This window comes from Alnus glutinosa, chromosome 3, assembly GCF_958979055.1.
Source record: "Alnus glutinosa chromosome 3, dhAlnGlut1.1, whole genome shotgun sequence".
NCBI lineage: Eukaryota > Viridiplantae > Streptophyta > Magnoliopsida > Fagales > Betulaceae > Alnus > Alnus glutinosa.
In genome coordinates, this window is record NC_084888.1 from 11,928,803 (window position 1) to 11,944,674 (window position 15,872).

Genomic DNA, 15,872 nt, shown 5'->3' on the forward strand with positions numbered 1-15,872 from the left:
TTTTGGGTGTTAAGTTAGGATTTTCGGTTTAGAGGTGTGACTAATGGTAGAATACTTTGCAGACAAGGAAAACGACCCATATGAGAGTATTTACATCGAGGCTTACAACTCACTATGTGAGTAAAATTCACAAGTGGACTCTAAACTGTGAATTTCAAGTATGATTATCTTGATATGAAATGTGCATTTTATAATATTATGACTATTTCTAATTTAATGTTATGAGCCATGATGATGTGACTTTACGAACTGAAACTGAATTATGTAACTTATGTTTTGCCCTTAGTAGTTGTAAAATTTTTAGTTATGTTTAGTTAACTTAAGTTTAACTTGAGAGGAATAGCTTAGCATTTTTCTTTTTGTATTCCTCTTAAATTTTAACAGAATATAGATAATTAAATATTAAATATTTGATAAAGAAGCTTAAATATGGTTGATGGGGATATAGCCGATTATTAACCCAGAATTGACCCCCCTAGTTGGTGGATTACTGGATCTTCATTGGTGAACCAGACAATTTGCATTATCTACAGAAAAAAGGTGCTTTAACTTTAATCCACCATAAAATATACCTATAGGAAACATCATATAGAATCTGAACTTTGCATAAACTCTATTTCAATGTGGAGTTTGCTGAGTATGCTACTTTAGACACGATCAGAAGTTATTCTTTACTAGTGTATCATGCTGGCATTTAGCCTTTTCTACTTGTACAACCAAATTTGGCCGGCACTTGGTTCTGTCAATGCGTGAGCAGCTGGCTCCCCCTTGAAATTTCTATGTGAAATTAATTGCCCTCTCAAAAATGTTGGGTTTCAGGTGTCAGACGGCTTGTCATTGTGGAGGCTGGCAGCAAGCGAGTGGAAGGCATTGTTTCTCTCGGCGACATTTTCAAGTTCTTGCTTGGCTTACAAAAAATTAAAAACTTACAAAAAATTATGTGAAGGATATGATTGGCACCAAATTAACTATAAGCTGATTAATTAGTGAAGGACCCGAGTTGAAAATGAAGAAAGAAAAGAAATATCAAAGAAAGAAACCGGCAATTGAAGACTTGAAGGTAAAAACTAAAATTGAAGGTTGAAACATGTGAAATTGATGTCAGGTCGTGTCGGGTTAACGAGTTACACGATTATTAGTCGTGTTTATCGGGTCGTGTTCGGGTCACGTGTCACAACCCGATTAATAATCGGGTCGGGTTCGTGTCAGCCCAGTTTATGTAATTGGGTCGGTCGGGATGACATGGACCCGACCCGTGAACTCGAATTGCCAACCCTAATTTATAGGCTGAGGGTTCAAATGAGTGTCTGGCTTGATAAAACCTAGGTGCCGTCTGAACGGTAGTCATATGGCGTTCGGACGGACAACTGTGAGATCGGCTTTCCAAAAATTTCGTTGAAATTCTTTCCTGTTTTGAGCCGCGTCTGGACGATGGTGCCCTGTCGTCCGGACGGTCGCACTTCCTCTGCAAGCAATTTCCATACCAAGGCCTCGCGCATCTGGACCAGGGGAATGGTCGTCCGGACGGTTGATTTGATGCACGCAATTTCCATATCTGATGCATGCGCGTCTGGACCAAGAGGACTCACGTCCGGACGTCTAGATTTTGAATGCGATACTTGCCTTATTGATGAGCGCGTCCGGACGGGAATCCACGTCGTCTAGACAGTTGCAGCGATCTTCCCATAACTGTGTTTTGGAAGGAAATCCCATAGCTGGTTGAACACTGAGTGTCGTTCGGACGTGCTGCTGAAACGTCCGGACGAATGCAAGCTGGAGCAGTTCGAAGCTTCTCGACATAGAGGAAGGTCCGAACGGAAAGTTCTTATCATCTGGACGGATGATGCTTTGGACAGATTGGCGTCCGGATGGTATGACACCTCGTCTGGACGGCTGGCAGGGAACTGAATTTTCTGACTTGTAAACTGTGCAGAATCTTCTGGAAGTACTCTGAATAACAGAATCTCTGTTAAAAAGCATCATTACAAAGAAATGATTTTGTCCAACAGAATGTGGCCAACTTCAAATTAACAAACTCCCTCTTTGGCCATTCTGGGACAAAAATCACTTGACCGGTTAAAAATACAATCCCGGTCCAAATAAAAATTACTCCCCCTTTTTGTCACAAAGGGACAAAGGGTAAAACATAGTAATAATAAAAAACACACAAAAATTACTCCACCTAAAGGTCTCAGAAGGACCAGGGTAAACAGAGTAAACAAATGTAGCAAAGTATCAAAAAGATAACACAAATGTCTCAAAATAAATCACAAACTACAACGAGAAAAGAAAATCAGGATGCATCTGTCATCGGTGCATCGTCCTCGTCATCACTGCTAGACGGGTGATGGAACTTGAGACACTCCCGGAGATCAATCTGATTTTGCTCCACACGGAGGTTGATTAAGTGAACCTCCTGCTGCATGGCCGAGATGGACTGTTGCATGAATGACATGGAGAGCTGCATAGAACTCATGCCCCCCTAAATAGCGGCCAATGCCTCCATAATCTGAGAATAGCTGACATCTGGCTATGGTAGAGGGACAGTCTGAGAAGAGAACGCCACATCTGGTATGTCGACAGGAATAGGAGGAAGCAGGGGCACATCATCATCCTCATCATCTCTCCGCAGCTGATCATTGGACTTCATAAGAGTCTGTTTACTGATAGGATCCTGGATCTTTATCTTCGGCTCGCCAGCAATACTGATGCCTGACTGTAGAATAATCTGTGTGAGTAGGCAGCCAAATGGAAGACTAGTATTGCCCTCATCACTGGCCTCCAGAATAATGCACAAAATATGCTTGCATAAGTAGAAAGGCAAGCAAAGACTGATAGCATACACGAATTGGGCCCTTTTCAAAATCAGGTCACTGCGCCTGACAACAGGCCAAAGGTTGTGTTGGACAATCTTGGCTAGCTTGCGGTGTGGGACAGATAAGGCACTAATCCTGATGGTGGTGGCACACTCCTCTCCTTGGGGAATAGCATGAAAGAATTCTTTGAGATCATCCAGAGAAGGAGGGATCACCACCTCATTATAAGGGCTGCGAGAAATCTGGAGAACAGGTACTCCTATGAACTGACTGATGATCTGGGGATCAACAGTGATAGTATGCCCGTCTACAATAGACTGAAGCACCAACCCGCAATCATCATCCTGAACCACCTCGAGGTCGGCGTAGAACAGTCGGACCAGCCTGGTGTATACAACACAGGCACAGGTGTGCAGATATCCCCAATGATAGGTCTGGATAATGTCATGGATACTGTCTAGTGGAGCTACCATGATATCTGACTGAACAACATTCCTCTCCGCAATGACTGGTCAATCCATAATTTTAGCTCTAAGGGCTGCTCAATCTCCCTCTGTCCTCTGTCGAACTCTGAGCTATGGATTGCCTGCAGACATGATTCTGCAAAAGAAACCAACAAGATTTGCCAAAAAATAATCCAAAAGACATAATCTTGTTAGTGAACATAGAAATTCCGGTATTATAACGGCAGTAAAAAGGACTTTTCCAAAAATTACAAATAGGAAATATCACAATACAATCCACAATAATACTGAACCAGATAATCCCAACACAGCAGACATCTCAAATATACAAAAGGATATTCTAACATTCTCAAAATAAACTCAATAACATTCCCAAAATTATCACTATTATAACAGTTTTAAAAAAAACTGAAAAGAATAACGTTAACTAGGAAAAAATACCTGGAATGTGGAGAGTACAAAAGAGAGCGAGAAAATGCAAAAACTCACGAGAAGTCATTCACTAGAAACCAAAAGAGACGAGAAAATTGTGGGGTAGCTTTAGAAATGTGGCGGCCAGGTTTTATAAAGGTTGTGGGGTCCCCGTCCGGACAGCTCATTAACCCCGTCCAGACGCGCGTTGCCTTGTAAACATGCAAACAGGCCGCGCGCGTCCAAACATGTAACCTTACCGTCCGGCCATCGGAGCCACACGCGTCCGGACGTGTAACATAACCGTTCGGCAGTCTGAGTCACACCCGTCCGGACGCAAAGAGATGCCGTCCGGACGCTTCACATTGAAAAGACAGAAACTGAGGAAAAAAAAACATTTGCAAAAATTATTTTTCCTAAGGTCAGCTTCAGAACACACATGTCTAATCAGCTGATAAAACAATCAAATAGCATCTAAAAACTATGCAGAGATATAAGAGAGAGTTCAGAGTTTAATCAACACAAGGATTTTCTTGTAGACAGAAAATTTAAATAGATGACTCAACTCATGCAATGCGTGTGTGTGTGAAGACTTTTCCCACAAGGTATGACTTTTACTGATATGACAAAAGGCAACCAGATTTTCTAGACAAGAGATAAAATCAGTGAAAGATTAGTCAAAAGTCAAACCTTATAAGTTACTAGGGCCTTGTTACCCTCATCTGATACACTCTCCCTAAGATGCAGCATCCAATTGTTTTACTTGTACCATGAAAGACAAGGTAAATATTTTACTTGCACCATGAAGGACAAGGCATATTTTAGTACATAAGCAGAAAATATACATATATAACGCATAATTCATAAGAGTAACTGCTTGATTCTTTTGATGCTGCAACTTAGAGAAAATGCCAGAATTTTTAGGTTCTAGGTTCAATTAGCATTTGGTCAATTTGGTCATCTTATCAAAAACCTCTTCTCTTATTCAGAATTTTTAGAAGCAAAAAGTCAGAGAATGAAAGATGTACCTTTAAGGGAGTCTTAGATAGTGTACATTTTCATCGCATGAGGAAAGAAGCTATCCAACTTTTGCATATACAGGAAAACATTTGGTAGATATAGTCATAAACTCTCAATCATATCTAAGCAAAGTAGATTAATGTATAGAGAATTGAGATATCAAGTGAAAGCACATGCAATATCTGATATGCCAAGAAAAGAAAAACTTTCCTGCAATTTCTCCACATTTTTTATTTTTATTTTTTTTAAACAAAATACTATATGGAAATGACATCATATAACATCATGTGTAAGCTCGGTGTTGCCAATACAGAAAAAAAGTCGCTCGACCTGCTTTTGCTGTCTTCCCCAAATAGTACCTGCAATATTCTCTCAAGATAAAATAGGGGGCAAAACAAAACTGATTCCTAGATTGCATATAAAATATAGCAAGTAAAAATTAAGCAATCAAACCTAATGCCTTAGGATTAGGAACCAAATCCTAGGCATGAGCACCTTTTCCTACTACTCAAGCCTGCCTTCCTGTGGGTGGTTGCTGGCAGGACTTCATCTGTTGACCCATCCACTCCATCATGCTTTGCATCCAAATAGGTGGCTCCATGTAGTATTGATTATTTTCCATCTTTTGCGGCCGATTAAAATGCTTGGATTTGGTCTTGGATTTGCCACTATGATTGGCAGGTACAAATCGCTGCTGAGGCCGCTGGTGCTGTAATGCCTGGTGCCGAGGTGCATGAGACCAAGGGGCTTGATATTGAGGAGCTGGATACCTTGGTGCTTGATTCCATGGAGCATGATGTTGGGTCAGAGGTCTTGTGCCATGATCAGCTTGCCTGGGCACTTCGTTCTTGACCTTTACTTTCTGTGCTTTCAGAAGGGAGCACTGAGGTCGGACATGCTCACTTAGACCGTAGTGATGGCATATAGGAGATCTTATTATGGAAGGGAGCTTCTGAGTTCCCGTGCATCTCCATTAATCTTTTCATTCCTTTTATCTTCAATAGTGGGGTGAGGCTTTGGGACTGCAAGCTTGACAAAGACAGTCCTGGAAGTAGAGGGAGTATCAGAGGGAGGAGCTACATACGCGAGACCAGTCTTGTCGGTTGGACTCTTCTGAATGGACAGCATGCGAGTCAGCTTTTCATTAGTGACTCTATCTAATTGGAGCTGTGTCTTTAGTAGCTTCTCCTCAAGCTCTTGTATTTTGTGCAGCAATGAACTCTTCTCAGTCTGCAAACTATTCAGATCATGAATGTGCTGCTTGCGACCTTCCCTTAGTTTTTCATACTCTACATAGAGAGTTTTGTATGCCTCCTTGAGTTCTTCCCCATCATCACTATGCTTTGAGTAAGAATCTTCTTCTTCAACATGTGGAGCCACGAAGGCTAGAAATTTCTCTTGCTCAGGAGCTTCTTCTTCTTCGGACTCATCACTTAGAGTCGCATTATAAGCCTTCCCTTTACCTTGTTTGAGGTTCCTACAATCATCTCGTATATGCCCAAACCCTGAGCACTCAAAACATCTTGGACCTCTGGGATCTTTCTTCTCTGTTTCCTCAAGTTCAGCTTCTCTAGAAGCTTTCTTCATATTTTTAGAAAACTTCTTCTTGGACCGATCATTTCTCAATAGTTTTCTGAAATTTTTGGCCAACATAGCCATAGCTTTTTCTTCCTCCTCAGAGTCATCTTCATAAGTTTGAAGAAATCCTACCAACTCTTCAATCTTCATTTCTTATAGATCTTTGCTCTCTTCAATTGTAGTCACCTTGATCCTGAAACGCTCAGGCAAAGATCTTAGAATTTTTTGGATGAGTTTTACATCCGAGACGGGTTTCCCAAGACTCACCATGGAGTTTCTTTGGTCACTCATTTTGGAGTAAAACTCTCCAAATGTCTCTTCTTCCAACATCTTAATTTCTTCAAATCTGGAAATCAACATTTGAAGTTTGGTAGATTTTACAAGTTTGGTGCCTTCATATATTGTTTCCAAGATTTGCCATGCTTCTTGAGTGGATTCACAATTTGAAATCTTTGCAAATTCAGATGGTGAAAGTGCTTGACAAAGAGCATGGAGGGCTTTATCATTAGAAAGCCGTGTGGTTTTCTGAGGGACTAGTTCGAGGGCTGCATTCGCTGGTTTAGTCCAACCAGTTTCAACAATACTCCAACAGTCAATAGATTTTAAAAAGAACCGCATACGAGCCTTCCAATAGCCATAGTTTGTACCGTCAAAAGCAGGAACAATATTAAGAGTCTGAGACATTTTAATAGATAGAAGTCAAAAATAACACTCAAGAATTGAATCTAAACAGAGTGTACCAAGCTCTGATACCAATTGAAAAAAATTGAAATGACTTCTAATATAAACAAGTGCGTGTGTGCACAAAGTGTTAACAAAATATCAATGCAGAATTTAAAAGACACAAGAATTTTTGTTAACGAAGTGGAAAACTCAATATGAGAAAAACCACTCCGGGGTAGCCAAACCCAGGATATCCATTATTTAGATGACAAGACTAGTTACAAAGTAGTAGCACTCACATACCCCTGATGCAGTAGTCGTACCTTGCACTCTAACGTGTAACTCAACACGAATGCCTCCTAACCAGGTCTTCTACCTGAATGGGTCTTCAATGGAATCCTTTACCTTAGGACCAACCCCTAAGATAGACTTCAAATAAGCGCAGCAACATCACACACAGCAACGGCTTCAGAGAGACAACTCAGCTCACTAATCTCACAATATAACTCTCTAAGCACTAATGGAATTCAATATCGAATTCTTGCTGTTCTCAAGCATAGGGACCTCTATTTATAGGCTGAGGGTTCAAATGAGCGTCTGGCTTGATAAAACCTAGGCGCCGTTCGGACGGTAGTCATATGGCGTCCGGACGGACAACTGTGCGATCAGCTTTCCAAAAATTTTGCTGAAATTCTTTCCTATTTTGAGCCACGTCCAAACGGTGGTGCCCTGTCGTCCGGACGGTCGCACTTCCACTGCAAGCAATTTCCATACCAAGGCCTCGCGTGTCTGAACCAGGGGAATGGTCGTCTGGACGGTTGATTTGATGCACGCAATTTCCATATCTGATGCACGCTCATCTGGGCCAAGAGGACTCACGTCCGGACGTCTGGATTTTGAATGCGATACTTGCCTTATTGATGAGCGCGTCCGGACGGGAATCCACAACTTCCGGACTGCTACAGCGATCTTCCCATAACTGTGTTTTGGAAGGAAATCCCATAGCTGGTCGAACACTGAGTATCATCCGGACGTGTTGCTGAAACGTCCAGACGGATGCAAGCTGGAGCAATTCGAAGCTTCTCGACACAGAGGAAGGTATGGACGGAAAGTTCTCGTCGTTTGGACGAATGATGCTTTGGACAGATGGGTGTCCAAACTGTATGCCACGTCGTCCGGATGGCTGGCAGGGAACTGAATTTTCTGACTTGTAAACTGTGCAGAATCTTCTGGATGTACTCTGAATAGCGGAATCCCTGTTAAAAAGTATCACTACAAAGAAGTGATTTTGTCCAATAGAATGTGGAAAATTACAAACTAATACCAGGATTTCCTCTATCCAGAAGACAAAGCTAGTTACAAAGCAGTAGTACTCACATACCCTTGCTGTAGTGATCTTACCTTGAACTCTGACATGTACCTAAAATAGACTTCACAGCTGATCAAATCACACATTGGCAACAACTAGAGAACTAGCAGATCTTCAAATCTCCTTAAACACCCTCTTTAAGCTAAAGAAAATTCATTACCGAATTCTGTAAATAATACATGCCTAGAAGCCTTTATATATAGGCTGAAGAAGACCTAAATTGACTTTGATTCGGTTTTCTCTAGGTGGCTTCTGGACGCAAGCTGAGGCCGTCTGGATAGTTAGCTGTGCAATCGGCTTTCCAAAAAGCACTGATATTCTTTCCTGAATAAGGCCGCATCCGGACACGCAATTTCCATAATAAAGACTGGAGTCCGGACGGTGTTGCCCTGACGTTCGGATGGTTGCAATTCTTCTCCACGTCTTGCCTTATCAAGGATAGCGTCCGGATGGTGTAGACCTGACGTCCGGACGGTTGCAGTTGTCTTCTCATATCTGTGTCTACGAAGAAAATCCTTTTACTTGTCGAACACTGAATGACGTACGAACGGTATTACCACGTCGTTAGGACGGATTCACTTGAACACTGGATTCTTCTGGTACTTTGAAGAGCGTCCGGACAGATGGAATCTTGAACTGTAGACACTGATGGGTGTCTGGATGCATGTATGGGCCGTCCGAACGGAAGCTTGGGATCCGATTTCATCTAACTTGAAAACTGCACAGAATCTTCTTTGAACGTTGAGAAGCACATTTCTGAAATGAAGACTCTGAAATAAACAAAATCCTCAAATATGTAGCAATATTACATACAAGTAATTTTGTCAAATAGAATGCAGCTAATCACAAACTAACAAACTCCCCCTTTGGCCATTCTGGGACCAAAATTATTGACCAATTAAAAATACAAACCCAGTCCAAAAACTAACATACTCCCCCCTTTTTGTCTCAAAAGGACAAAGGGTAAACAAAGTATATAAAAACCATAGTGATAAAATACTCTCCCTTGATGTCTCAACAGGACAAGGGTAAATAGAGTATATAAAATCAACAGACAAAAATGTTCTAAAATCCAAAACAATAGAAATAATAGAGAAGAGTTTGTAAGTGGCCTAAAAGAGATGAACAAACATCCTCCAAGTACCAAATCCAGCCGATCCACTAAAAGCAAGTGACAGAGAGAAATCCATTCAAAAAGTTGGATTTGTGCTACTTTGGCTTCTAGCTCCGGAAGCCAGGAACCATAGATTGAAAAACCTTTAGTCATTTGATTTTGCAAAGCCTGAAACTGGTTATCTGCAGATTGACATCCTCTAAGCAACTGGTTTGCAAGATAAATGAGAGGATTCACCACTGAACCTCTAACTGATACAGATTTGAGGAAGATGCTACGGAAGGCTATGCATGAGCTAGGGGATCGGAAAAAGGTCATCTTAAATCTTGAGACCTTTGGAACATATGACCTCAAACAAAATTAATTTTCCAAAAGATCCATCTGTCGAACATTGTGCTGGGAGTTGTTGTATGACATATTCTTAAACCAAAATTAAACAGAAATATCTCCAAAAATACCACTACCAAGAAAAATTAGATCCTGTTAGTTCCAAAACCAGTGTGATATTTATGACGGTTGACAATTTGATGCCAAAGAAAAATATAAGCAATGCAGTAATTCATAAGGCATAAATATATCAAGATCAACCCAGCACACAAACAGAAAAGGATTTTCATTCATAATATCTCAAGAAAATATTCTAAACACAAATATTATAATATTTTAAAGCACAAAAACTTAAAAGAACAAAGGAAGACATAGCAAAAACCATGGAATGAGAAGAGATGTGCAAAAAATGCCAAAATCTCGGGAGTAATCCACAAGAAAAACAGACAACATGACAAGATAAATCAATAACAATGCAGTGGTGTGTGACTGGCGGAGAAAGCAAGCTATGGAAAATACCTGTAAGGATCGCATCTGGACGTGGTACACACTCGTCCGGATGTTCCATTGCCAGATTAGCAATCGGCAGGACCGCGCGTGTCCAGACGTGTCACTTAACCGTCCGGATGTCTGAGCGGCACGTGTCCAGACACAAAAGTAGGTCTGTTCAGACGCTTCACACAAAAAATCTGAAAACTGGAGGAAAATTTGCAGAAAAAAATATTTTCCCTTAAAATAGCTTCAGAACACGCATGTATAATTAACTGATAAAACAGTCAAATATCATTTCAAAAATATACAAAAGATATAATTTAGAGTGAAGTATTCAATAAGCACAAATTTTCCTACAGATAGAAATTTTAAATAGATTACTCAACTCATGCAATGCGTGTGTGTGTGTGTGAAAGTTTTCTCAATAAGGTATGATGTTCGTTGATATGATTTAAAGCAACTGAATTTTCTAAACAAGAGATAAATTCAATGTTGGATCAGTTAAAAGTCAAACCTTATTTTACTAAGGCCTAGCCACCCTCATTTGATACACTTCCCTTAAACTACAAGACTTTTCTTTTACTTAGTCCTTTAGTGACTGTCTATTTTCGCAATGTAATTTGGTCATTGACATTTTCTATAGGGACAAGTTTAAGAACAGATTTATAGCACAAAAGCAGTGGTTCTTTTTATTTATCCATATTTTTTGAATTTTAAATGTTTTTTATCACTTGGTGTTGCAACCTAGAAAGAATGCCAAAATTTTTAGGTTCTAGGTTCAACTAGCGGGTTGGTCAATTTGACTATCTTAGCAAAAAAAAATCTCTCTTCAGAATTTTTAGAAGCTAAAAATCAGAGAGAAAAAAAATGTACCTTAGGTGAGTTTTGTATAGTGCACAATTTTTTATCGCAAAAGAAAAGCAACTATCTAGTATTAAGATGCACAGGAAAACTTAGCAAATATCAATCATAAATTCTCAATCATATATAAGCATATTTAATTAATGCACAATGAACTGAGATATCAGGCAAAAATACGTGCAATATCTGAAAAGCTATCAAAAGAAAAAATAAAATTCTGCATCTTCTCCCCCAATTTTTTTTTTTTTTTGAAAAAAAATAACAGAAAAACAACAACAAACATGCTATCAAGGAAAAAGATAAAATCTAATTTTAGCATGTGAGTAAGAGCAAACCTGTCCTCATGGAGAGAGGTTTGGAATTACTTACACAGAAAAGCAATGACATGCTTTCTCTGTCATCCCTATAAAGTACCTGCAGGTTTTTTCTCAAACAGCAAAGAGAAAATATAGGGATAGAAAATATGATTCCTCAACCAGAATATGGGGATAGAAAATATGATTCCTCAACCAGAATCCAATGCATGGATAAGATATGACATGATAAACAATGCAATGCAAACATATCGACATGCACTAAGATTTAGAAACCAAAATCATAGGCATGGTGAGACTTCACCTTTACTAGGTGAGTCCACTCCCCTTCAAAGGGTGAATGTTCTCATCATTATTGACCCATACCTGCTTGACCCATGGAAGTGGTTTGCGGGTCATGTCCATTTTGGCTATTCTCCTTAGCATACCTTGCATCAGGCTCAGCAACCCTTCATAGTCATGGTAGCTATCGGGCTTCTATGGCTTTCTCTTGTAGTGCCTTGATTTGTTCATCTTTGGTTTGTCACTCTGATTGGCAGGAACAAACCTCTGCTGATGCCGTGGAGCCAGATGTGCCATTATAAGTAGAGTGCCTGATGTAGCTCTAATTGGCAGCTCCCTCTAAACCTTCGACTTCTGAGCTTGGAGTAGTGGACATTTGGGTCAAATGTGACCGGTGATATCGCAGTGATAATAGGTGGGCAAGCTTCTTTTGTTTGAATGCTTCTTGACAGTCGTTGCAGATTTTAGGTTAGCATTCTTACAAATAACACTGTCCTTACCTTTTATATGTCTCCTATGAGGAGTGACATATTTGGATGAGGAAAGTTCTTCAACTTTACCTTTCTTCAGAGCATCCTGCTTAATCCAAGATATGTGGATTTTTAACAGAAAACGATTTGGTCTAATATGACCAACCTATCCACAATTTTGCCAAGTAAGGACAAACTTACCATGAGCTTGTGTACCTCTATCTTTAGATTTAGGCTTCACACAAATTTTTAAGCAATAATTTTTTAGAATTATCCAAACAAGCAGTGTCTACTAAAACAGGCTTAATAACAATAGAATCTAATTCAGAATCAGAAGCATGTGAAGTAGAAGCATTCAAATCATTAACAATTAAGTCAAGCTTGCTAGAAATATCTAAATGAATGCAAAACATGCTCTTTAAATTATCACTAGAGAATTTTTTCAAGAGATCTTCAGATCATTTTAATTTATTCTCAAGTGTATCAACAATGTCAAATAGCATGATATTTTCAGATTTCAAAGAGCCAATCAAAGCTTGTGATTTAGACAATTTAATAATTAATGACTCTTTTTCTTACTTAACCTTTTTGAGCTCTTTATTGGAATTTTTACTCAATTTAAAAAAATTCTCAAGAAGCTCATTGCCATAATTCTCTTCAAACAACATAGAAGAATTCATGAAAAAAGAAGTCAATAGAAAATAAGGATCACACTCAGGAAATTAATCCGAACACAAGTGTACCTGCTCTGATAGCAATTGAAAATAAAATATGACTTCTAATTAACCGTGTGTGTGTGAACAATGTGCAACAAAATATTAAATGCAAAATTTAAAGGAGACAAATATTTTGTTGATGATGTGGAAACTCAGTTAAGAGAAAAAATCACTACGGGGCAGCCAAACCCAGGATTTCCTTTATTCAAAAGACAAAGCTAGTTACAAAGCAGTAGTACTCACATACCCTTGTTGCAGTGATTGTACCTTGAACTCTGACGTGTACCTATATACGAACGGCTCCCAACTAGGTCTCCTACCTGAAGTGGTCTTCAATAGAATCCTTTACCTTAGGGCTCTTCCCTAAGATAAACTTGACAAGTGATCAAATCACACATTGGCAACAGTTAGAGAGCTACCAGATCTTCAAATCTCCTTAAACACCATCTCTAAGCTATAGAGAATTCAATACTGAATTCTGTAAATAATACATGCCTAGAGGCCTCTATATATAGGCTAAAGAAGACCTAAATTGACTCTGATTCAGTTTTCTCTAGGTAGCATCCAAACACAAGTTAAGGCCATCCGGACGGTTAGCTGTGCAACCTGCTTTCCAAAAAGCGCTGATATTCTTTCCTGAATAAGGTCAAGTCCGGATAGTGTTGCCCTAGCGTCTGGACGGTTGCACTTCAGCTGCACACAATTTCCATAATAAGGACTAGCATCCGAACGGTGTTGCCCTGACATTTGGACGGTTGCAATTCTTCTCAACGTCTTGTCTTATCAAGGATAGCGTTTAGATGGTGTAGACCTGAAACTCAAATATTTCAAACAAAAAAACTTAAATCATTTCATCGTTAATCTGAGAAAGAAATCAAAATCCCTAAAATGAACTTGTGAAGTGAAGAAGTGAAGAACCCTAATCCCTAAAATCCCCTTCGACCAAATCTCTCTCGACCGGCCGACTCCCTCCCGGACTCCCGGACTCTCGCTCGATTTCTCTCCCATCGACTCCACTGAACCGGCCGACTCCCTTCCGGACGTCGAAGAAGGGGGATTTCACCTAACCTCGGCTGGACGTCGAAGACAGTGGATTTCGCTCGCTCATCAAGTCGGCACATTCCGAGGTATTTTGCCCATTTTTGTGTTTTTAGAAGTTTGTTTCGTGCTATATATATATGGATTGTGTATTGTGATTGTCGGTTGAATCTTTGTTTTGGTTTTTGGAACAAATGCTTGTCGGTTGTTGGGCAAAGTGATGAGGTTATAAAAACCGAAACTTTCGGTTGTTGTGGGTGTATCCCGAGTTGGGTAGGGCCTGACCATCGTCACGTGTTTTTGTCTTTTGTTGGGTAAAGAAAACCAACAACCAGTTTGGTTGGGTTGTTGTCCAGCACATTGCATTTTAGAATGTATTACTTTATTGCATATCTGTCTTTATTTGTTTACTGTGTTTGTGGTTGCACATGTTGGCCAAGAGGGTCCCAACTGTGCAAAAGAGAACAATAAAGTACAAAAAGCACTATACATCCTGTCTAAGAAGCATCTGCAATGTGAAAATTATTGATTGACGCATACAACTACAATGGTGTTGTTCACAAGGTTATCAATATGTTCTGCTTTAGCTTTATAAAGCATCTGCTTGACAACCAAGCCTCCCATGCTGTAGACAAGAGAAAGTCAATCTATTAAAAATAGATATGCACACGAACACACACACACCAAATATAGACTCATGCTGTGAACAAATAGAAGCAAAATTTAAATTCATATTCACTCTAGAAGTCATATAACTTTTACCAATTACAGGACTAGTTCTTTTTTTTTTTTAGTTCTTCACCATTTTCTTTTGTTGGAAAGGGGGAAGGAAGGGGGCTGGGTACCAAAAGCTTTATGCCAGACACACGTTACATACATCCTCACATCACTTAAAGGCTTATTAATAAGTTGACGATGCATCCAAATGATCATATCAAATACCAATGACTTATTAAAATAAAAATAAAAGAAGAAATTTACCAAGACCATACAATAAGACCAAGCAAAAACATGAATGCATGCATGTTGGCATGAACACACACAATCTCTTCTCTAATACAACTATAAAAACCTGTGAACACACACAATCTCTTCTCTACTTATATTCATCTTCCAAATCATATCTAATTTTATGTTCTCTGTTTTTTACATTTTACATACTTTCTTTGCCCATCTCTTTGGTAGTTAATTTTACAGTTTTTATTGCTAGAGTGTGACGATCCTTTTTTGTTTAATTCACAGGGTGCAGAAGATGTCAGATCCAACATTTGACCTACTTGTTTACCATAATGGGTCACTATCTGGACACGGGATGGCCTATATTGGCGGAGACATTCTGACAATCACCGGTATAGATGCATCCCAGTTCAAGTTTGGAGATTTGATAAATATTTTGGAGTGCTACCTGCAATATGAATACAACAACATACCCAAAATGTACTACAAGTTTGATGATGAGACCAACGAGCAAATACACGGTCTTACCAAAGATGGTGATTTCATTACTCTAAAAGAAGTGCTGCTGAATAGTGGCAGGACAAAGCTACATGTTTTTGTGGATCATGAAGAACCTCTTCCAATTGAAGTGGTAAACCCTGTTTTGCTTTTGACCCAGTCTCCTCCAGAAGTGCCAGCAGTGCAACAGACACCCCAAGAGCTAGCAGCAGTGCAACATCCATCACAGCAGCCAAGGAAACGGCCAGCCGGGCAGCCAAGGAAACAGAGGGATGAGAAGGAGGAGGAGGAGGATGAGGACATTGAGTTGAGTGATTTTGAGTTGACTGATGGCGAGGAGGAGAACATGTTTGTAGGGAAGGAAAAGGATGTCCTACGCGAACCGAATGATGATATAAATACCTGGTTTCAGACTTGGGATAAAGATTCCAACACGGGAATTGGAGTCGATGCAGCAAATGACCCGGACGCGGATTCATATG